At 46.0% G+C, this 13,726-nt stretch overlaps 1 long non-coding RNA gene across 1 annotated transcript; it reads left to right on the top strand.

Moving 5' to 3' along the window:
* Positions 1-11,449: 11,449 nt before the first annotated feature.
* On the top strand, positions 11,450-12,589 carry LOC138351854 (uncharacterized). The gene is made up of 3 exons (XR_011222631.1): positions 11,450-11,889; positions 12,073-12,148; positions 12,530-12,589. It is a non-coding gene; the product is annotated as an uncharacterized lncRNA (long non-coding RNA).
* Positions 12,590-13,726: the final 1,137 nt, after the last annotated feature.

The raw sequence follows: 13,726 nt of genomic DNA on the forward strand, positions 1-13,726 counted from the left end.
TCTGTTGTTTTTCTCCTGAGTCTTTGCCTTGCTTGCAATGTCTTTTTCGTATTGCCCTTCTGCTTCTCTTCTCGACCTGACATATTCAATTCAAGCAGACTAGTATCTTTCTCTGCTCTCAAGTGTCCTGTTATTTCTATAGTTTCCCCACACCCTTCTACTTTGCTGCTTAGCTAGCCTACATCTCTGATTGAACCTTGGGTTTCTCATCTTCATTTCATTGTTTTCCTTTTGGACCGGGACAAACTTGTCTGCTGCCTCCGTACACTTCTGCGTAATGAAGTCAATCATGTCTTGGGCTGACTTTTCCCTGAGCTATGTTTCCCCTGTTATATCTGTTAGGAATTTCTTTATCTCCTCATAGTTTCCCTTTTGGAATGCCCGCCTTTTATTTTTGTTTCCCTTAGTGGTGGTACAAAATAGTCACTCATTCCTACTGGGTCTCGAAACCGATTTCCTTTATGTCGGAGTCGTTCAAAGTGAAGACTTGGTCGAGTCTCACTGGTTCATCGTTTCCTCTCATCCTTGTGGGTTCCCTGACATGGTGGCTTAATAGGTTTCTTGTTGCCACCTCCAATAGTTTGGCTCTCCATGTATCCTCACCTCCATGTGGTTCTTTGTTCTCCCATTCTATTCTTCCGTGATTGAAATCCCCCATGATGAGCAGATGGGATCTATTTCTACAGGCAGCAGAGGCTGCCCTTTCAATTATAGTGTTAACTGCCATGTTGTTGTTGTCATATTCTTGCCTGGGCATTCTGTCATTTGATGAAGGGTTATATTCTGTCATTTGATGAAGGGTTGAAGGGTCACTGCTACTCTTAGTCCTCCTATTGTCATTGTGCCTGTTATATAGTCTCTGAATACCTCACAGTCTGGGATAACTATCTCTTTGAAACTCTATTCCTTTCTCATTAGTAGGGCCACTCCACTTCCTCCCCTTCCTTCCCTCTCTTTTCTTATTGCAATGTAGTCCTGAGGAAACACTGCATTCTTCATTATCCTTGAGAGTTTTGTTTCTGTAAGTCCGATTAAATCTAGCTTCATTTCTTGTGTTCTTTCCCTTCGTTCACTTGCGTAGCTTGTAATCCCATCTATGTTCAAATACATCACCCTAAAATTGACTCTCTTCTGTCCCATTCTCAGTTTCTGTTGGTTCCCCTGAAGCAGGGAAGCAGGGAGAGTCTGTTATGGGAGGGCCTAGGAAGGGGGGACCTGGGGGATCTGGGGTATGCGGGGGGCAGGGATGATTTGGTATGGGCAGGGTGGTTCAAGGAGAGACGGCTTGGGAGGGTGTGGAAGAGGGCTAGGGGGTTAGGGAGAGGGGGAGGCTTTGGAGGGTGGGTAAGAGGAGACTTGGGGGAGTGTGAGAGAAGGGGCGGGTATGGGAGGAGGGAGGGCTTGGGGGATGGGGTGCAGGGGGCAGAAAAGGAGGGAGGGCTTGGGGTGGGGAGGGAGTGATGAGGAAGAAGGGAGGGCTTATGGGAGTGGAGGAGAAGGGAGGGTTTAGGGGGGTGGAGGATACTGGAGGGTTTAGGGGGCGGGGGGAGAATGGAGTACTTTGGGGTTGGGGAGAAGGAAAGGCATGGGGGAGAAGGCAGGAATTTGGGGGGTTGGGGGGAAGGGAGGTCCTGGGGAGGGAGGGAGTAGGGGGAGGGTGCCCTTCATGGGCACCTAGTGGGGGCTGACAGGGGTTGGGGCAGGTTGGATGTCTATTGGGTAGAAGGTGGGGCTGGTGCTTCTCTTACTGTGGCTGTTGAACTACTTGTGGAGGGTTCCCCATTCCCCTCTAGGATTGTAGGGTTCTGGGTTGTCGTTGCCTGACTCCCTTCTTTCTCCCTGAGCCCCCTGTTCACGGCTGCAGCCCTCATTCTTTCGTCCCTTGTTATATCCCTCTGCAGAAATACTTTTTGGAACTTCTGTACATTTGCTAGTTCGCTCTTCCTTGCTAACAGGTCCTCCTTTGTGTTTTTGCTTGTGAATACCACCTTTATCAATCGGTCTCTGTCCTTGTTGTACTGTCCGAGCTTGAAAACATTTTCAATATTCTGATCAGCCTCGCCTTTTAAGGATTTCATTAATATCGTTTTTGTCACTGTCTCTCCACTTCGCTGGAGAGACTGTTTTCTCCTTAATTCCTACTATTACTACTGCTCTTTTTCACTTTATCAGCCTGCTAGTACATCTACCTGCTTCCTGGAAAAAAACACTTCCATGGCAACTTTCCTTACTGCAGACCTAGCTTCAGGGCTCTTTTTAAACAATTATGCAAATGAGAGTTGTTTTGCAAAAGTCCCCACTACAGGAACCTTACCATGTCCCTGAGGGATGGTTTGTGTCTGGAATTAGGGAGGATTCTCTTTCAGGCTTCTTATTTCATCCTTTGCTGCCTTCAGCTCATCCTTCAGGTTGGTTATGGTTACTCTCATTATTCTCATTCCTTCACTGAATTCACTACACATTTATTTGAATGTTTCCCTAATCCAGGCATCCTGTCCCTCCCTTTCCTCTAAGTTTGTTCCTGCCATGTTTGTCTCCGTGTAATATTTTTCCCAGTGGAAGAGAGAGAGAGAGAGAGAGAGAGAGAGAGAGAGAGAGAGAGAGAGAGAGAGAGAGAGAGAGAGAGAGAGAGAGAGAGAGAGAGAGAGAGAGAGAGAGAGAGAGAGAGAGAGAAAGAGAGAGAGAGAGAGAGAGAAAAAGAGAAAGAGAGAGGGGGGGGGGAGAGGGAGGGAGAGGAATGTTCTGGAGAGTGTGAGGGGGTCAAAACGGGTGGGGGTGGAGAGGGGGTATTGATGGTCAAGAGGGCCCTTGTCAAATATGGTGTCAACAATGTGTGTGTGTGTACTCACCTAGTTGTGTCTGCAGGATCGAGCATTGACTCTTGGATCCCGCCTTTCGAGCATCGGTTGTTTACAGTAATGACTCCTGCCCCATTTCCCTATCATACCTGGTTTTAAAATTATGAATAGTATTTGCTTCCACAACCTGTTCCTGAAGTGCATTCCATTTTCCCACTACTCTCACGCTAAAAGAAAACTTCCTAGCATCTCTGTGACTCATCTGAGTTTCAAGCTTCCATCCATGTCCCCTCGTTCTGTTACTATTCCGTGTGAACGTTTCGTCTATGTGCACTCTGTCAATCCCTCTGAGTATCTTATACATTCCTATCATGTCCCCCCTCTCCCTTCTCCTTTCTAGTGTCGTAAGGCACAGTTCCCTCAGGCGCTCCTCATACCCCATCCCTCGTAGCTCTGGGACGAGTCTCGTTGCAAACCTCTGAACCTTTTCCTGTTTCATTATATGCTTCTTCAGATGGGGGACTCCATGATGCAGCGGCATACTCTAAGACTGGCCTCACGTAGGCAGTGTAAAGCGCCCTAAATGCCTCCTTACTTAGGTTTCTGAATGATGTTCTAACTTTTGCCAGTGTAGAGTACGCTGCTGTCGTTATCCTATTTATATGTGCCTCAGGAGATAGATTAGGTGTTACGTCCACCCCCAGGTCTCTTTCACGCGTCGTCACAGGTAGGCTGTTCCCCTTCATTGTGTACTGTCCCTTTGGTCTCCTATCTCCTAGTCCCATTTCCATAACTTTACATTTGCTCGTGTTGAATTCCAGTAGCCATTTCTCTGACCATCTCTGTAACCTGTTCAGGTCCTCTTGGAGGATCCTGCAATTCTCATCTGTCACAACTCTTCTCATCAACTTTGCGTCATCCGCAAACATCGACATGTAGGACTCTACGCCTGTAAACATGTCGTTAACATATACAAGAAATAGAATTGGTCCCAGCACCGATCCTTGTGGTACTCCACTTGTTAATGATCGCCAGTCCGACTGGCGATCCTTACCGATCCTTACCCCTTACCGTAACTCTTTGGCTCCTTCCTGTTAGGTAGTTCCTTATCCATGCTAGGACCTTTCCCCCCACCCCCGCCTGCCTCTCGAGCTTGAACAGCAGTCTCATGTGCGGTACTGTATCAAAGGCTTTTTGGCAGTCCAGAAATATGCAGTCTGCCCAACCATCTCTGTCCTGTCTTATCCTCGTTATTTTATCATAGAATTCCAAAAGGTTTGTTAGGCACGATTTCCCTGTCCAGAACCCATGTTGATGTTTGTTCACAAACCTAATGTTCTCCAGGTGTGCAACCAGTCGTAGCCTAATTATTCTTTCCAGTATTTTACAGGGGATGCTTGTCAGTGATACAGGTCTATAGTTAAGTGCCTCCTCCCTATCACCTTTCTTGAAGATCGGCATGACATTTGCCTTCTTCCAGCAACTGGGCAATTCTCCCGACATAAGTGACTCATTAAAGATCATTGCCAGAGGCACGCTGAGGGCCTGCGCTGCTTCTTTTAGTATCCACGGTGATACTTTGTCTGGTCCAACTGCTTTAGTTGCATCTAGAGTTGTCAACTGTTTCATTACCTCCTCTGCTGTCACCTCTATATCTGATAGTCTTTCATCTAGGGTAACCCCTTCCAACAAATGGGAGCTGCTCAGGCTCGGTAGTGAACACTACATGGAAACTGGCATTCAGTGCCTCGCAGATTTCCTTATCACTTTCAGAATATGCCCCCTCTGTCTTCCTTAGTCTTGTCACTTGGTCGTTCACCGACATTTTTCTTCTTATATGACTGTGTAGTAACTTAGGTTGTTTTTTCGCTTTGATTGCAATATCGTTCTCATAGTCCCTTTCCGATGTTCGTCTTATGTTAATGTAATCGTTCCTAGCTCTGTTGTATCTGATCCTGTTGTCCTCTGTCCTTTGTCTTCTGTACTTCCTCCACTCCCGCCTGCTGGCCATTTTTGCTTCCTGACACTGTCTATTAAACCATGGGTTATTATATTCCTTCTTATTTTTTCCTTTGCTTGTTTCTCTTCGGTCTCCTGGCATTTCTGTATGACTAAGTCCATCATATCTTGGACTGTTTTTCCTCTAATTTCTTCCTCCCACTGCACTTCACCCAGAGAGTCCCATATCCTCTTATAGTCCCCGTTCCTGTAGTCAACTCTCCTTTCCCAGATCTCTTGTCCCATGGTCATAAGTTTGAATTCCATCATGTAGTCAAAGAATAGGACACAATGGTCACTGGCCCCTAGAGGTATTTCATGCTCTAAATTCTCGATATCTTCTACGTTCTGGGTGAAAATCAGGTCTAATAGGCTCGGTGCATCTCCTCCTCTTTCCCTTGTGTCTTCCTTCACATGTTGTGTTAGGAAATTCCTGTCTATAACATCTACTAATTTTGCTCCCCACGTTTCGTCCCCTCCATGGAGATTCTTTGATTCCCAATTTATCTCTCCATGATTTAGGTCCCCCATGATCAGCAGCTTCGCTTTCATTCTGTGGGCTAGTGTTGCTGCCTTCTGCAGTTCATCTATACATGCCTTGTTGTTGTCATTATACTCCTGCCTGGGTCTTCTACTGTTTGGTGGGGGATTGTTGATTACCAAGATCACAATTTTCCTCCCATCTACTGTCAGAGTTCCATGTATGAAGCTTGTGCACTCATTGGTAACTCGATTTTCCAGGTCTTCAAACTTCCATTTCCGCTTTATTAGGAGTGCCACTCCCCCTCCTTGTTTCTGTGTCCTCTCTTTTCATATCACCTGGTACCCTTCAGGAAAGATTGCATCTGAAATCATGTCATTAATTTTAGTTTCCACAATTGCAACTATGTCAGGATCTGCTTCACTCACTCTTTCTTTTATCTCTTCTGCTTTATTAGATACCCCATCAGCATTGGTGTACCAAACCTTGAGATTCTTCGTGGAAACTCTTGTACCAGAGTTCTCCCTTTCTCTGGGGGTCTGGGGGGATCTGGGGGGTGTCTGGGGGGTGACTGGGGGCAGAGGGGATCTGGGGGATCTGGGGGATGACTGGGGGCGGGGAGGATCCGGAGGATGTCTGGGGGGATCCGGGGGGTGTCTGGGGGGGGTCCGGGGGGTGTATGGGGGTGAAAGAGGTCAGGAGGGGTGCATGGGGGGCTAATGGGGGCTGGGCTTCTAGGAAGGTAGGTAGGAGGGTCTGAGGTAGGGCCTGGGTAGGTAGGTCTGGAGTAGGAAGGGCATACTGGGTCTGAAGATTAGGGAAGGCATAGAGGGGTTGGGAGATAGTGTAAGGTTGGGAGTCAGATAGAGGTTGAGAGGGGTGGAGGGGGAAGGATAGAGGGGTAGGGGGGAACATCCCACCACCCTCGCAAGGGTGGGGGGTCACATGGAAGGAGAGGGGATGAGGAGGGGTGAGGGCTGGGTAGGTTTTGGGTGTTGAGGGGATGAGGGCTGAGTGGGTTCTTGAGGTTGAGGGGATGAGGGCTGGGTGGGTTTTGGGGGTTGAGGGGATGAGGGCTGGACGGGTTTTGGGGGTTGAGGTGATGAGGGGGTCCTTGGAATATGGGATGAATTTGACTGCAGTGGGGTCAGAGGGGTCAAGGGAGGTGTTGGGGAGATAAGCAGGGGCGGCTGATTTGGGGAAGGAGTGACCTGAGAAGCAGGTGTGAGCTGGTTAGCATGGGGTGGATTAAAACTGGGGTGTGTAGCTACGCTCAAATGGGAAGAGTTGTATTGTTGTTTGCTTGCTCTGTGGGATATCTGCTCCTCCTTCATCATGAATTTGTCAATATATACGTTGTAGTAATTTTTGCTACCTCTGAGTAAGTGTTTGTGATGCAGTATGTAATCCACTGCCTCTTCGTTAGTGAACTGTACCAGGACAGGTCGTTTCCTGTTACAGTTGTATGGCACAATGCATCGTTGGACTTGCACCTCATTCCCTGCCATCTGGGCTCTCATGTCTCTCAAGATCCCCTGTAGCTCCAAATCCTCAATCTCCATCCTTTCCTGCCTCGATGGTGCCCTGGCTTCAAGCAATCCATGGATTATGATTGTAATCTTTCTCAGTTCAGGGTCATGCTGGTGGCCCCCTCCCTGGCTGACCCCCACCCCTAACACACCCGCTACTCCACCTACTACTACTTCCCCTGCCAAGCTTCCCTTATTCCTGCCAAATTCATTAGTAAGCCTAGATATTTCTCCTTGCCATTCTACCCTGCTCTTCCTGATTTCCTCTTGAATATAATCCATAAACTCTTGTTTGAGTCTTTAAACCTCGTCCTGTATCTTATTAAAGACCTCACTTTTAATCCCCTGGATTAGATCATCTATCCAAACATCCCTCTTCTCTACAAATTTCCCAATCATCTTCTCCACAAACCTATCTTCTTCCTCAATCATAATACAGTTGGACCTAGACGCCCTTCCTGACCAAGTCATTGCTTTAATGCAACCTTACCCACAGGGGTTCCAAGTATCTTACCATCCTGCTAACACAATAGCTGAGTGAATCTCCAAGCGTCGTCCCACGTGGTGGTAGGAGGGTTGCTGCCGGGGGTGAGGTCACGCTGTCAGAGGTCGGTGAGGTCCGCTCCACACTGCACACTGCCACAGTACTTAATCAACTATTTTGAATTACGCTACTTAAACTGTTTTTCTTCACTACCTTATGGCTTTGGTCAAAACCCAAGGTTTTTTCATTCACTTGTACACACTTTTTCACTTTGAAGTTGCCTGATTACCCCTCCAACTCCACTAGTGAACCAGGAGCTCGTAACCCACGTCCAACCAACACGATGGTTACAAGTCAACAAGTGTGTGTGTATGTGTGTCTGTGTGTACTCACCTAGTTGTACTCACCTAGTTGTGTTTGCGGGGGTTGAGCGCTGGCTCTTTGGTCCCGCCTCTCAACTGTCAATCAACAGGTGTACAGATTCCTGAGCCTATCGGGCTCTGTCATATCTACACTTGAAACTGTGTATAGAGTCAGCCTCCACCACATCACCCCCTAATGCATTCCATTTGTCAACCACTCTGACACTAAAAAAGTTCTTTCTAATATCTCTGTGGCTCATTTGGGCACTCAGTTTCCACCTGTGTCCCCTTGTGCGTGTTCCCCTTGAGTTAAATAGACTGTCTTTATCTACCCTATCAATCCCCTTCAGAATCTTGAATGTGGTGATCATGTCCCCCCTAACTCTTCTGTCTTCCAGCGAAGTGAGGTTTAATTCCCGTAGTCTCTCCTCGTAGCTCATATCTCTCAGCTCGGGTACTAGTCTGGTGGCAAACCTTTGAACCTTTTCCAGTTTAGTCTTATCCTTGACTAGATATGGACTCCATGCTGGGGCTGCATACTCCAGGATTGGCCTGACATATGTGGTATACAAAGTTCTGAATGATTCTTTACACAAGTTTCTGAATGCCGTTCGTATGTTGGCCAGCCTGGCATATGCCGCTGATGTTATCCGCTTGATATGTGCTGCAGGAGACAGGTCTGGCGTGATATCAACCCCCAAGTCTTTTTCCTTCTCTGACTCCTGAAGAATTTCCTCTCCCAGACGATACCTTGTATCTGGCCTCCTGCTTCCTACACCTATCTTCATTACATTACATTTGGTTGGGTTAAACTCTAACAACCATTTGTTCGACCATTCCTTCAGCTTGTCTAGGTCTTCTTGAAGCCTCAAACAGTCCTCTTCTGTTTTAATCCTTCTCATAATTTTAGCATCGTCCGCAAACATTGAGAGAAATGAATCGATACCCTCCGGGAGATCATTTACATATATCAGAAACAAGATAGGACCGAGTACAGAGCCCTGTGGGACTCCACTGGTGACTTCACGCCAATCGGAGGTCTCACCCCTCACCGTAACTCTCTGCTTCCTATTGCTTAGATACTCCCTTATCCATTGGAGCACCTTACCACCTACACCTGCCTGTCTCTCCAGCTTATGTACCAGCCTCTTATGCGGTACTGTGTCAAAGGCTTTCCGACAATCCAAGAAAATGCAGTCCGCCCAGCCCTCTCTTTCTTGCTTAATCTGTGTCACCTGATCGTAGAATTCTATCAAGCCTGTAAGGCAAGATTTACCCTCCCTGAACCGATGTTGGCGATTTGTCACGAAGTCCCTTCTCTCCAGTTGTAGTACCAGGTTTTTTCTCACGATCTTCTCCATCACCTTGCATGGTATACAAGTCAAGGACACTGGCCTGTAGTTCAGTGCCTCTTGTCTGTCGCCCTTTTTGTATATTGGGACCACATTCGCCGTCTTCCATATTTCTGGTAGGTCTCCCGTCTCTAGTGACTTACTATACACTATGGAGAGTGGCAAGCAAAGTGCCTCTGCACACTCTTTCAGTACCCATGGTGAGATCTCATCTGGACCAACAGCCTTTCTAACATCCAGATCCAGCAGGTGTCTCTTGACCTCCTCTCTCGTAATTTCGAACTCCTCCAAGGCCGCCTGGTTTACCTCCCTTTCTCCTAGCACAGTGACCTCACCCTGTTCTATTGTGAAGACCTCCTGGAACCTCTTGTTGAGTTCCTCACACACCTCTCTGTCATTCTCTGTATACCTGTCCTCGCCTGTTCTAAGTTTCAGTACCTGTTCTTTCACTGTTGTTTTCCTTCTGATGTGACTGTGGAGTAGCTTTGGTTCAGTCTTGGCTTTGTTTGCTATATCATTTTCAAAATTTTTCTCTGCTTCTCTTCTCACCCTGACGTACTCATTCCTGGTTTTCTGGTATCTCTGTCTGCTTTCTGGTGTTCTGTTATTCCGGAAGTTCCTCCACGCCTTTTTGTTCAGTTTCTTCGCTTCGATACATGCCCTATTATACCATGGATTCTTCTGTTGCTTCTCGGATTTTTCCCTTTGGGCCGGGAGTGTGTGTGTGTGTGTGTGTACTCACCTAATTCACCTAATTGTACTCACCTAATTGTGCTTGCGGGGGTTGAGCTCTGGCTCTTTGGTCCCGTCTCTCAACCGTCAATCAACTGGTGAACAGATTCCTGAGCCTATCGGGCTCTATCATATCTACATTTGAAACTGTGTATGGAGTCAGCCTCCACCACATCACTTCCTTGTGCATTCCATTTACTAACTACTCTGACACTGAAAAAGTTTTTTCTAATGTCTCTGTGGCTCCTTTGGGTACTCAGTTTCCACCTGTGTCCCCTTGTTCGCGTCCCTCCAGTGTTGAATAGTTCATCCTTGTTTACCCGATCGATTCCCCTGAGGATTTTGTAGGTTGTGATCATGTCTCCCCTTACTCTTCTGTCTTCCAGTTTCGTAAGGTGCATTTCCCACAGCCTTTCCTCATAACTCATGCCTCTTAATTCTGGGACTAGTCTAGTAGCATACCTTTGGACTTTTTCCAGCTTCGTCTTGTGCTTGACAAGGTATGGGCTCCATGCTGGGGCCGCATACTCCAGGATTGGTCTTACATATGTTGTGTACAAGATTCTGAATGATTCCTTACACAGGTTCCTGAACGTCGTTCTGATGTTAGCCAGCCTCGCATATGGCGCAGACGTTATTCTCTTTATGTGGGCTTCAGGAGACAGGTTTGGTGTGATATCAACTCCTAGATCTTTCTCTCTGTTTCATTAAGTACTTCATCTCCTATTCTGTATCCTGTGTCTGGCCTCCTGTTTCCACTGCCTAGATTCATTACTTTTTATTTACTCGGGTTGAACTTCAACAGCCATTTGTTGGACCATTCACTCAGTCTATCTAGGTCATCTTGTAGCCTCCTACTATCATCCTCTGTTTCAATCCTCCTCATAATTTTTGCATCGTCGGCAAACATTGAGAGGAACGAACCTATACCCTCTGGGAGATCATTTACATATACCAGAAACAGTATAGCTCCAAGGACCGACCCTTGCGGGACTCCACCCGTAACGTCTCGCCAATCTGAGACCTCACCCCTCACACAGACTCGTTGTCTCCTGTTGCTTAGGTACTCCTCTATCCACCGAAGTACCTTCCCTTTCACTCCAGTCTGCGTCTCCAACTTTCGCACTAGCCTCTTGTGTGGCACTGTATCAAAGGCTTTCTGACAATCCAAAAATATGCAGTCTGCCCACCCTTCTCTTTCTTGACTTATTTTTGTTGCCTGGTCGTAGAATTCAAGTAACCCTGTGAGGCAGGACCTGCCATCCCTGAAACCATGTTGATGCTGTGTTACAAAGTTCCTTTGCACCTGATGCTCCACTAGTTTTTTTCGCACAATCTTCTCCATCAGCTTGCGGGGGGGGGGGTTATCCAACGCAAAAATTCGGAAAAATCTAATCTTTTTGAAAAATTTATAAAAATACTACAACGTTCTGGCAACACTTTGGCGCAAACCCGATAATGTTATGATATAAATTAAAGTATTTATGGTACATTTCCATGCGTAATTGTGCAGAATCCGGTGCCCTGTGGCTGTGGCGCGCCAAGAGTATTGCGTCGTACGTTCTAAGCGTCAAATTTTTCGTAATAACGTCGTAAATATCGATGTATGCATAAGGAGTAAATATACACTCATTGGCAACCTTCTCATCCCTTGCTGTGCTATAGGGGAGGTCCCAGCCCCCAGTCACCTCGTGTGTATGATAGAGTGCGGACTGTTCTGATGCGCGCTCCATAATCGTTCCTAATAGCGCATTATCGTTCCTAATAGCGCATTATCGTTCCTAATAGCGCATTATCGTTCCTAAAATAGCGCATTTTTGCGTCTACTGCACAAACTCTTATAAAGTGATAGTGCCAGAAGATAAGAGCAGCAAATCTGGTACTCGGTCGCCGAGCGCGAAGAGTAATATCCAGTGAGAGATCAGAGAGAGAGCGCACCACACCTCGTCAACCTTCCTCTTACACCACCTCAACCTTCCTCACACACCTTCCTCATCCCTCCTAGACCCTCCTCACACACCTTCCTAGACCTCACTCCCTCCAACAAGCCGAGACAGGCTCCTGAGGAAGGTGATCCTGCAATCATGCAGGTTCCTACTAGTGCCCAATGCAGTGCCACCTTGAGGACCCACAATTCGGACCAATGTCAATAGGTTAGTATGTTTTAGTGTTATAATTTGATAGTTGGTAATAACTGTAATATGTATGTGCAGGATATATATATATATATTTTTTTTTTTTTTTTTTTTTACAATTTTTTTCATTTTTTTTTCGTTTGTTATCATGGGATGTGCATGGAACTTGCACACCTTGCTCAATGGATGCCTACCTACAAGGGTGCCAATTATGAACGAAATAGGTCGATGTCAAACTCGGCTACAGGTGGCCGAACTTTGATCTTATTTTACTCAGGTAAGTAATTTACAACTTCAAGGTGTTTCTCACCTTTCATTTATTAATCAATTTACATGCAAATTACACCTTATATGTAGAGTTTGTGCTTCTACAAACGTGCCGAGACATTTTAGTCCAAAGTCCATTTGTTTATTTTATAAAAATTTATAAACATCATACATTGCATATTTTTGAAAGGGTAACTTTGAATAATTATATTATTGCACTAAACACTTTTTGGCTAAAACCCCAATTCAATGTTCTTTAGTACATGCTAATGTGATATCTGAGTGTTATAAAAATGATTTTAGTTGACACATGTGTTCCCTAAAATTTTTTGAAGATGTTGAAAATTCGTTGCATAATACGTTCTGTATTTTTTTCTCCTTTTCTGTTTAGGGTGTGATGCTGAAACTTGGACCAGTTGCAGCCCTTTCTATAACCATTTCATAAATAAATTTATAAACAAATTGAACAACTTTTACTTTACCCGTCATATTCCACCTTGCATGGTATGCAGGTTAGGGACACAGGCCTGTAGTTCAGTGCCTCCTGTCTATCCCCTTTCTTGTATATCGGGACTACGTTATCTGCTTTCCAAATATCTGGCAGTTCCCCTGTTGCCAGTGATTTGTTATACACTATGGAGAGTGGTAGGCACAGTTCTCCTGCTCCTTCCTTTAGAACCCAAGGGGAGATTCCAACTGGGCCTATAGCCTTTGTCACATCCAACTCTAGTAAACTCTTTCTTACTTCCCCGCTGGTAATCTCAAACTCTTCCAGTGGTTCCTGGTTAGCTATTCCCACACTTACCTCTGGAATTTCTCCTTGCTCTAAGGTGAAGACCTCTTGGAATTTCTTATTCAGTTCCTCACACACTTCCTTGTCGTTTGTAGTGAATCCTTCTGTCCCTATCCTTAATTTCATAACCTGTTCCTTTACTGTTGTTTTTCTCCTGACGTGGCTATGCAGCAATTTAGGCTGACTCTTTGCCTTGCTTGCGATGTCATTTTCGTATTGTCTTTCTGCCTCTCTTCTCATCCTGACATATTCATTCCTAGCATTCTGGTATCTTTCCCTGCTCTCCAGTGTCCTATTATTCCTATAGTTTCTCCATGCCCTTTTACTTTGCTGCTTAGCTAGCCTACATCTCTGATTAAACCATGGGTTTCTCATCTTCATTTCACTGTTTTCCTTTTGGACTGGGACAAACTTGTTTGCTGCGGCCTTGCATTTTTGCGTGATGTAGTCCATCATATCTTGGGCTGTCTTTTCCCTGAGCTCTGTTTCCCATGCTATATCTGTTAGGAATTTTCTTATCTCCTCATAGTTTCCCGTTTGGTATGCTAACCTTTTGGTTTCGGTATCCCTCCTCGAGTTCAATAACCCTTCTTCAATCAGGTACTCAAACACCAATACACTGTGGTCGCTCATTCTTAGTGGGGCCTCAAAACCGATTTCTCTTATGTAAGAGTCGTTCAGGGTGAAGACCAGGTCGAGTCTCGCTGGTTTGTCATTTCCTCTCATCCTTGTGGGTTCTCTGATATGCTGGGTTAAGAAGTTTCTAGTCACCACCTCCAGTAGTTTGGCTCTCCA

Source organism: Procambarus clarkii, chromosome 51 (genome assembly GCF_040958095.1).
Source record: "Procambarus clarkii isolate CNS0578487 chromosome 51, FALCON_Pclarkii_2.0, whole genome shotgun sequence".
In the NCBI taxonomy this organism is placed as follows: Eukaryota; Metazoa; Arthropoda; class Malacostraca; order Decapoda; family Cambaridae; genus Procambarus; species Procambarus clarkii.